The sequence below is a fragment of the Chrysochloris asiatica genome, unplaced genomic scaffold, assembly GCF_000296735.1.
Source record: "Chrysochloris asiatica unplaced genomic scaffold, ChrAsi1.0 scaffold00067, whole genome shotgun sequence".
Taxonomy (NCBI): domain Eukaryota; kingdom Metazoa; phylum Chordata; class Mammalia; order Afrosoricida; family Chrysochloridae; genus Chrysochloris; species Chrysochloris asiatica.
This window is the reverse complement of record NW_006408585.1, coordinates 15567017-15578098: the sequence shown is the minus strand read 5'-3', so window position 1 is coordinate 15578098 and position 11082 is coordinate 15567017. Positions and strand designations below refer to the sequence as shown.

The following is an 11082-nucleotide window of genomic DNA, read 5'->3' as shown; positions in this document are numbered from 1 at the left end:
AAAAAAAAAAAGTTAAGCCCCTTAGTTGAAAGACACTCAAAATGCAACTGAGGAAGAGCTGGCCTCCTCGAAGTGTGGTTCTTTAATGATGTGAATGGAGCAAAGCTATTGGGACCATCATTTGCGGATGGGGCACAATTCAAAATAAGATGCAACAGCTGAAAACATCTATTAATAATTAGAATGTGGAATGTACAAAGTATAAATCTAGGAAAATTGGATGTGATAAAAAATGAAATGGAACACATAATGATCAATATTCTAGACAGTGAGCTGAAATGGTCACATATTGGCCATTTTGAATCCTACAATCAAATGGTTTACTCTGCCAGGAACATCAAATTTAAGAGGAATGGGCATCACATTCATCAAAAAGAGAATTTCAAGGTCTATCTTGAAGTACAACGCTGTCTGTGATAGGATAGTATCCATACACCTACAAGGAAGACCAGTTAATACCACTATTATTCAAATTTACACACCAACAGTTGAAGTCAGTGATGATAAAATTGAAGAATTCTTCCAACTTCTTCAGTCTGAAATCGATTAAACATGTAATCAAGATGTATTGATAATAGCAATTAACTGGAATGTGAAAGTTCAAAACAAAGAGGAAGGATCAGCATTTGGAAAATATGGCCTTGGAGAGAGAAATAATGCTAGAGATTACATGATAGAATTTTACAAAATTAATGACTTATTCATTGCAAATACCTCTTTTTCAATAATATAAGGTGACTATACACATGGACCTCACCAAATGGAGAACACAGGAATCAAATTGACTATAACTGTGGGAAGAAACAATGGAGAAGCTCAATATCATCATCCAAAACAAGACCAGAGACACACTGTGGAACGGACCACTATTGTTAGTAGGTAAGTTCAGGCTAAAGCAGAACACAATGAAAACAAGAGCCAAAATATTATTTTGAATATATCCCACCTGGATTTAGAGACCATATTAAGAACAGATTTGATGCATTATATACTAATTACCGAAAACCAGGAGATTTGTGGAATGACGTTAAGAAACATGAGAAGAAAACAAAAGGGCATGAAAAAAGAAAGAAAATGAATGTCAGAAGAGACTCTGAAACTTACTCTTGAGCGTAGAGAAGCTAAAGCGAATGGAAGAAATTAGGAAATAAAAGAGCTAAACAGAAAATTTCAAAGGGCAGCTCGAGAAGATATTATAAAGAAAGGTGCAAAGACATGGAGTTAGAAAATCAAAAGGGAAGAACATGCTCAGCATTTCTCAAGCTGAAAGAACTCAAAAAAAAACCCTAAGCCTTGACTTGCGATATTAAAGGATTGTATGGACAAAATACCGAATGACTCAGGAAGCACCTAAAGAAGATGGAAGGAATGCACAGTCACTGTACTGAAAAGAATTTGTAGATGCTCAACCATGTCAAGAGGTAGCATATGACCAAGAACCAATGGTACTAAAGGGAGAAGTTCAAGCTGCACTGAAGACATTGGTTAAAAAAAAAAGTCTCCAGGAATTGATGGAATATCCACTGAAATGTTTCAACAAACTGATGCAGTTCTGGAGGCACTCAGTCATCTATGCCAATAAATTTGGAAAACAGCTACCTAGACAACCAATTGGAGACGATCCATATTTGTGCCTGTTTCAAAGAAATGTAACCCAACAGAATGCAGATATCATCAAATATCATTAATACCGCATGCAAGCAAAATTTTGCTGAAGATAATTCAAAAACAGTTGCAGCAGAAGATCAAAAGGGAGCTGCCAGAAATTCAAGGCAGATTCAGAAGAGGATGTGGAACTAGGGATCATTGCTGACATCAGATGGATCTTAGCTGAAAGCAGAAAATACCAGAAAGATGTGTACTTGTGCTTTATTGACTATACAAAGGCATTTGACTGTATGGATCATAACAAACTATGAATAACATTGTGAAGAATGGGAATTCCAGAACACTTAATTGTATTCATGAAGAACACAGAGAGAGTCATTAAAACAGACCAAGGGGATACTAAATGGTTTTAAATATGGAAAGGTGTTTACCAGGGTTGTATCCTGTTACCATACTTATTCAATCTTTATGCTGATCAAATAATTGAAGTTGTCAAAGACTTCATTTTGCTTATACCCACAATAACTTTCATGGAAGCAACAGTCAAGAAATCAAAAGATGTATTACAGTAGGCAAATCTGCTGCAAGAGACCTCTTTAAAGTCTTTAGCATCAAAGATGTCTATTTAAGTTCTAAGGCGTGCCTGACTCAAGCTATTTTCGTTTACCTCAAATGCATGCAAAAGTCGGACAATGAATAATAGAGACAGTAGAAAAATTGATGCCTTTGAATTGTGGTGCTGAAGAAGAATATTGAAAGTACCATGGACTGCCAGAAGAACAAACAAATTTGTATTGGAAGAAGTGCAACCAGAATGATCCTTAAAAGTAGGGATGATGAGACTTCATCACTCATACTTTGGACATGTCATCAGGAGGGATCAGTACTTGGAGAAGGACATCATGCTTGGCAACGTGGAAAGTCAGCAAAAAAGAGGAAGACCCCAATGATACAGGTGACAGCAACAATGGGTTCAAACATGACAAAAATTGTAAAGGACGGCACGAGACCGGACAGCATTCATTCTGTTGAGCATAGGATTACTATGAGTTGGAATCGGCTCAATGGCTCCTAACAGCAACAGCATTAATAGGCAACTTGAGGAGAGACATTTAATATCAAATAAATATCCAACTCCTCATCAAAATTTCTCTCTAGAGCTAGCAACTATAATTCTTTTTTTTTTTAAGAGGCAAGATTTCATTCCAGGGATGTTTACTAAAATTGGAATAAAAGATTCTCCTGTAAGCTATTGTTTTACCTGCAGTACAGCCACTCTTCCCCACCCCTTTGCCTACATTTGCTCTAGGTTTCAGTGACAAAGTGAGAGGAGACAGGGGGATGCACACCATTGATTATAAAAATCTAATAGTACAATAGTACAAAATGCAATAATACAAAATTCTATCCCAGAATTTTAGCCGTTTCTGAAGAACTCCATTGTTCATGTGGCTCACGTGCCAATAGGCAAGCATGATCACGTCTAACTCTGAAGCACTTAGAATCTAGTAAATCTATCCCTCAGGTTCCCAAGCAAAAGAAAAAAGATTGGGGAAGAGAACAGCATATGGATGATAAAGTGACTGTGCCAGCCTGTCCCAAGCTGCCAGTGAGAAGAGGGTGGGCAAAACCTCACTGACTCCCAGTGGTCCTCACTCACTGGAAGCGGCATTTTTTCCAAGAGCAGATTCCAAATGATCCATAACCTCCTTATTAATATCTGGGTGTTGACAAATTGGGGAAGCAACACTTTGGTCTTTAATAAGGAATGTTTAAGACATGTAACTCACAATACGGAGAACCTCCTTTGGAAGGCTATTTTGAAGCTGAGAGATTGGGCAGATGTGGTTTTCTCTCAGAGTTCAAGGGCATTTATGCCACTGCATTCCTGATCAGAGAATTGATGAAGCCTCTTTTATGGGTCCTACCTTTTCTTTTCTCACCTATTTTCTGGTAAAACAACAACCAGAAAACTTTAGGTTATACTTTCCGGAAATGTGAGGTACTTGGTCAGTGGATGAGATACAAAGACGTTCAGGGAGACATCTTTTCTTATCTCAGGTCACACCTGCCTTCAGGTCTAGAGGACAAGAACACTAAGGAAAGTTGCTTAATGAGAAAGGGATTTTGAATGCCACAGCATGCCAAGCAGACAAGCACACATGGCAGGACAGGTTCAATACCAGATGATTTTTTAACTCAGTCACATGACTGAGTTCTATACGGGGAAACATCCAAATAAGGTTGATGAATAAAAAGGCACTCTCTGAAAGACAAGTTCAAGACTAGACAAAACAGAATGGCTCTTTTTGTTTTGTTTTGTTTTGTTTCTAATTAGGAGAGAGAATGGGAGACAGGCCCGTTGCAATCAATTTCAGTGGACGAGTCTGCCCTTCCCCATACACCATTGCAGTGGCTTCTCAATCCGTCCTTTCTTTGGGGGTGAGTCTTCTGCTATGTACATGCGGTACATCATGGCCACCACCAGGGCAGAAATGGCTGGGATCAAACAATTGGTCCACCAACTAGAATTGGAATCAAGAGTTGTGATGAGAGTTTCCAAAGGTTTAGCTAGCTTTGGTCTGTCATCTGGATGAAACTCCCCAAAGATGTATGCCTGGGACATTTCTCTAGCATGTGTAAAGTGACCAACATCCTCAAAGTTCTCAGTAACATCACCACCAGCTTGTTCCTGTAAAACTTCTTCTCCACCAAGGTGCTCCTCCAGGACCTTGGTGAGATAGATCGTATACTCTGTAGTGCAGGATGAGCCAGGTTCTCTTGCTGTTGCTCTGCTTCTGGATCTCCTTTAGGGTGTAGTAGGTCACAGCCTTCTCCACAGGCGCAGTCATCTTGGAAAAACAAGTCCACGGCCGTGCATGCACCCACGTCCCAGAGGAATAGCGCAGCTTCCAGACTCCGCAAACACTCCACACAACTATAAATAATTCTTGCCTGAAGCAACTGTACTGTGATGACTGCCAATGATGATTTTCCATCTTTAGCACTCCTTCCACATTTACCAGTTGGTACCTGTCACTTCACTATAAACAAAAGTCCTTTTGTTTTCTGTGTTTGTCTATTTATTATCACTACAGACTCATAGATTCATATTCTTTACAATGTTGCATAATTCATTGCTCTCCATGTTAATGCTCAAATTACCCCTGATTTGGCCATCAGAAATCCCTTCATACTGGCTTCTGTTTCCTAGCAACATACCCCAACATTTATTTGTTTCCTTGTTTTTAAATACTTTCTTACTTTCTGACATAACAAAATATACCAGGTTTATCATGTACCTATAGGAGCCTGGCATGTAATATTGATGATTTTGATGATTATTTGATGATTCCTCATTCCATTAGGTCATTTCTCTTTGGAATGGGCACAAATATGGATCTCTTTCAATCAGTTGACTAATAGACATCTTCTAAATTTCTTGGATAGGTAATATATCATTAATATCACATGCAAGTAAAACTTTGCTGAAGATGATTTTTAAATGATGACAACAATACATTAAAAGGGAAATGCCAGAAATTTAAGCCAGATTCAGAAGAGGACATGGTATGAGGGACATGATTGCTGCTGTGAGATGGATCTTGACTGAAAGCAGAGAATGCCAGAAATATGTTTACTTGTGCTTTATTGACTATGCAAAGGCTTTTGACTGTGTGGGTCATGATACACTATGGATAACATTGCTAAAAATGGGTATTCCAGAACATTTTATTGTATTCATGAGGAAACTATACATGGACAAAGAAGCAGTCACTGGAACAGAACAGAGTATACCAAATGGTTAAAAGTCAGGAAAGATGTTCATCAAGGCTGTATTCTTTCACTATACTTATTCAGTCTGTATGCTGAGCAAATAATCCGAGAAAGTGGATTATATGAAGAAGAATGTGGCATCAGGATTGAAGGAAGATTCATTAACAACCTGTGATATGCAGATGATACAACCTTGCTTGTTGAAAGTGAAGACTTAGAATACTTACTGATGAAGATCAAAGACTGTAGTAAGGATTGCATTCTTTAGTATGGAATGCACCTCAATGTAAAGAAAACAAAAATCATCACAACTGGACCAGTACCTAACATTATGATAAATGGAGAAAAGACTGAAGTTTTCAAAGACTTCATTTTGCTTGGATCCACAATCAACACTCATGGAAGCAGCAATCAAGAAATCAAAGGATATATTGCACTAGGCAAATTTGCATAAGACCTCTTTAAAGTGTTCAAGAGAAAAGATCAGTTTGAGGACTAAGGTGCATCTGACCCAAGCCATGTTATTTCTTTTCAATAGCCTCATATGCATGTGAAAGCCTCATATGCATAAGGAAGATCATAGAAAAAAAATGATTTATTTGAGTTATGGTATTGGAGAAGAATATTAAAAGTCCCATGGACTGCCAGAAGAACAAACAAATCTTTATTGGTAGTACAGCCAGAGTGCCCCTTAGAAGCCAAGAAGGTGAGACTTCATCTCTCATACTTCAGAATGAGATGTCCTTGAAGAAGGACATCATGCTTGATAAGTCGAGGGTCAGTGAAAACGAGGCAGATTGGCTCAGTGGCAGCAACAACGGGCTCAAGCTTAACAACAATTGGAGATGAGCAGGACAGACCAAGCAGTGTTTTGTTGTTGTGCATAGATTGCTAGGAATCAGAGCAGACTTAAGGGCACCCAACAAACAGCAGCATAGGAACCCTGGTGGTGCCGCGGGTTAAATGCTGGACTGCTAACCAAAAGGCTGGTGGTTTGAACCCACCATGCACTATATGGGAGAAATATGAGGTAGTCTGCTTCCCTGAAAAGACTGACAGCCTCAGGAACCCTCTGGAGCAGTTCTACTCTGTCCAATCAGATCCCTAAGAGCTAGAATCAACCAGACACCAGTGGGCTTTGGACTTGGCCTCAGTCTTCATCAGTCATTTCTCCACTGAGGCTTGGTTCTTCTTACTGGGAAATAGTACTAGAGACACCGATCTGGGGACGAGGTCTTCTCATTATTGCTGTTGTTGTCTTTATTTCTTGGTCTTCTCAGGGTACAAGGCAAGGATATATTCATACGACACTCACACACATACAATTCTGAATCCATGTCAATACTTGAACTCAAATTCATCCCCACAGAGTTTGTTGTTAACTTCCCCATTCCATATTTGTGCCTCTCCTCCACAATGACAAGTCTAGCTCCCAACAATAGAAGCTCATTTCCTCCTGTACTCAATTCCATAATGCATGGCATCAAAAATACTTTCAGAATGACTTCTCCCAAAAGCACAAGAAGTTCAGATGTGTTTGCTGTTCTCCCCAACCTCCCTACCCTGCCAAAGACTGGGGAGATACAGTTGGAAAATATATCCATAAGTTACTTCAATCAATTCATTTTTTCCCCCTTCATGATGGTAATATTATTTATTTGAAATACAGTTGGATTTTTTTATAATTGTTTAAATTTTTTATAGTGAACTGAGTGAAGGTTAACAGACAAGGTCATGAACTTTACTTTCCACCAATCACACTCTTTGTTTCATCTCAATTACAATTCTTGCAACAACAGTTATCCTGCTTCCTCCCTATAGCGTCCCTTTAACATCTTATTTTTTACAAATCAATAAAGCAAAAATACTTGATGTACATATACAAAACAAAAAAATCCACATTCACTTAAATGTCCAAAGGGCACATTTTGTAAGTCAAGTTCCTGCCCCCATGCATGTAGCCTGATCTCAGTCCATGGGCCTAGAGTCCGCAGCTGCTCCATACTACTGCTTCTGCCACTGTCTCTGCTGTAGCTGCTTTTCTAGGTAGGATCACATGTTTCTTTCATGCTCTTCCTTCTTGATGGTCCTGGGATCCCACAGTGGAAATACAGTTGGGTTTTGATGTAGCTTTCTTCCAGTTTTAGGGTACTTTTTTTACCTTCCATCATTATTGATTTGATGTATGTTTTGTGTTTTTTTTTAATATTAAAACATTAACAAACTTTCAAAAACCAATACTCTAGAAAAAAAAAGCATTTTCAGAGAGTTCATCCTATTTATCCCCCTGTTTTTAAATAAGTAGCATGCTTTTTCGGTAATAAAAATCATCAAGTTGAGAGGAGAACAGTAGGACTGATACAACAGTCTGCTGGAAATAGGAATGGAGAAGAGGAGGATTTCTTTTAATTGGGTGGTGGTCCTAGCCCAAGTTCCATCTTCAACCCACTGGGAAATAAGGACGTGGAAAGAGTTGAGGACAAGTCCCAGGTTTCAGCTGGGGTGCCCAGTGGGATGGAACTGCATTTCTCCAAGACATTGCTCATAGGTTGTGCCAAAAGACAATGTGTTCTGTTTTGGAAATGTACTGCATTCTGGCCTAGATGATCTTCTGGGAAGCCAGAAGAAGCAGGATTAAATGGGAGGGAAGAAGGAAAATAAGAGCAGCAGGAAATGTGGAAAGGGCCAATGAAAGCTGCACGGCAGATGAACACTTGGAATTTGTCCTTGAAATGATCTTGAAACTGCCTGTCTTGTTGACTGGATCATCACCATAGCCGCAAACACATTCCCCCCGAAGCCTGTGGACCTTCCTCTCCATCAGCCCCTGGGTGGGTCCAATGAAGGAGCACATGGTTTAAAGACTTCAGAAAGATAGCCCTTACCTCATGTCCCTGTTCCATCAACTTCCTCACTGTGTTTGTTGCTGTTGTTAAATGCCATCAAGTAAGTTCTGATTGTGTAGGATTTCTGAGGAGTGGCTGGTGAGTTTGAACCACCAACCTTATGGTTCAAACTGACCTTGAGGTCCAGTGCTTATCCTAAGGTTCCATACTAGGATTCGGCCTTACTTGTGCAAATCAATTCAGCTTTCAAAGCCTGGGGTCCTCTTCTTTAATAGGGAGATGAAAACACTAGTACCCTGCAATGCTGTTGTGGAGGTTCATCAAATATGTGGTAGGTGCCCCAACAATACCTAACACCGGGAAGGTACTCATTAAAAATCCTCTTACTCTTTTCAGTAAAACCACCGGTAGTCAAGGTTCCATCTCACACACACTTTAATATGTGGTTGTTGCTAAGTGCCGTCGAGTCAGTTCTGACCCTTCAAGAACCTGTATAGGGTTTCCAAGAAGTGGCTGATGTGCTTGAACCGCCAACCTTGAGGTTCAAACTGACTTTGCAGTCCAGTGACACTCTAATATAACTATGCTGTATTCTACTGCAGCGGGTCTCAGCCTCAGCCACACATTAAAATCACCTGGAGAGCTTTAAAAAACACCAAGCCTCAAGTCTCACCAGAAGAATCAGATTTAATTGGGCTGGGGTGGGGCCCTTTGGTATTTTTTTAAGCCCAGGTGATTTTTAGTCAGAATTGGGAATGCTACTCTCTTCACACGCTGCATCTGAAAAGGAACTTTCCTCAATTGTATCCCCTCTTGACCCTCTGACCGCACTTCAAAGTAGAAAGAGATCACTTAAATTGTTCTCTATTTATCCCAAACATCCAAAGCATATAGCAATATATTATTCTCCAGGCACTTCTTTTTCTGAGAAACATAAATACTACCTTCCCCACAGGAAGAAAGGAATGTTCCTCCCTACCCAAAAGAAACCGGCTCTTTCCTTACCCACCCAGGCGAGCTAGAAAGCAAAATACAGTTGAAGCTTGGTCAGCGTAAACTCAGCCTGGAGGAAAGGAGCCAATACAGAAAATATCTGTCTTTTGGCATAGTTCAAGCAGTCTCCACCAGCTTAGGAACCAACTTATTGAACACATCATACTTAATGGATGTTGGCAATATCTTAGAAAACTCATGCGCTATAGCTACACCAATGATGTCAACCAAACTGAAGCGTACACATGCTGAAAGTCAATTCCTTAACCAATTAAGAGTTAGCTTTACAACACAAAATGGTTTGCAGGAGGAAACGGAGGAACTAACCATAAATAATGACAATTGTAGCTCAGTGGTGGAGTTCAGATGCTGGCTTGGTTCCCAGCCAATATACCTCAAACGCAGCTACTACCCACTTGTCAGCGAAGTCTTGTGTGTTGCCACGATGCTGAATAGTTTTCAGCAGAGCTTCTAGACTAAGACAGACTAGGAAGAAAAGGCTGGAGAATTGCTTCCAGCAGTCAGCCAAGGGAAACACTGTAGGTCTCAATAGTTTGAGATCAGCAACTGGTTGTGGCAGTGTGGCGCAGGATAGAGTAGTGGTTCGTTCCATTGTGTATGGCACTGGCATCAGTCAGGGTGCTTCGGTGGTTGTTGTTATGCGCCGTGGAGTCAGTTCCAACTCATAGCGACCCTGCACAGGGTTTCCAAGGCTGTAAATCTTTCTCTCACAGAACAGCTGGTAGTTTCAAACTGCTGACCTTAAGGTTCGCAGCCCGATTCGTAACCACTATGCTACCAGAGATCCTTCGGTCACAGCTAACAACAACAGCAACAAACAGAGGTTGGATGCACTGACTGATGAGGCCAATGTGGGTGGCAAGAGATAAATATCTTACAGGAGGCTAAGCCAAGGCCTACCACCTCATTGCTTCCTTCAAAGCAGGAAAAAGTCATGAAAAAAGGAAGTGGCTTTAGTTGAATTCATTTGTATTTTGCAAACTTTAAGATGCTTAATTTCCATTATTTACCTGTTTGGTAGGAGTCCTGATGTGGCACTGTAGGATAAGCACTAGACCGCAAGGTCATTTGAACCGCAAAATTGGTGGTTCAAACTCACCAGCTGTTCCCTAGGAAATCCTATACAGGGTTGCTATGAGTTGGAACTTACTCGACACCACTTAACAACAAAAACAACCAGTTGGTAGTATTATTGTGAGAGGGGTTTTTCAAGATATTACCTTCCCTGGGACTTGTTTATTTTTGTTGTTAAATGCCTTTGAGTCAGAAACCCTGAATAGGATGTGGTGGTTTTTTTAGTTTTTATTGTGAATTGAGTGATAATTTACATGGGAGAACATCAGTTTTACATGCATCATTTCATTGCAATGATTACAATCTCCTCATGCATCATCATTCAACAATATTTGCTTCTATTCCCCCCCCCCAAAAAAAAAGGTTTTGTGTACTTTTATTTTTTGTGGATTTTTTGTGGATGTACACAAAAACACTCAGGAATATATAAAAATTTAAACAACCAAAGGGTACATTCTGCAAGCCTGCCTCCTGGCTGCCAGCTTTCACTCAGTCCCTCTCTTTCCATGAGTCTAGAGTCCTCAGCTGCTCTCTCTCTCCATGTCCTCATCTCTGCCTCCATCTCTGGTTTACTGCTTCTCTGGACAAGATCCCACATTCCATTCATGCTCTTCTCCCTTAATGGTCCTACGGTCTCTGTTCCTGGACTGTAAGATTAACTACTCCCCCTTTTTGTTACAAAACTTCTACCTTTACATTGTGACAGTCACAATTAGTCATGATAGCAATTACTCACTATTGAATCATAAGAATCTTATTCCCA

General features: G+C 40.1%; 1 pseudogene; it reads right to left on the bottom strand.

Annotated features, from left to right (window-relative positions):
- Positions 1–3982: 3982 nt before the first annotated feature.
- On the bottom strand, positions 3983–4460 carry LOC102827145 (annotated as a pseudogene).
- Between the last annotated feature and the right edge of the window lie 6622 nt (positions 4461–11082).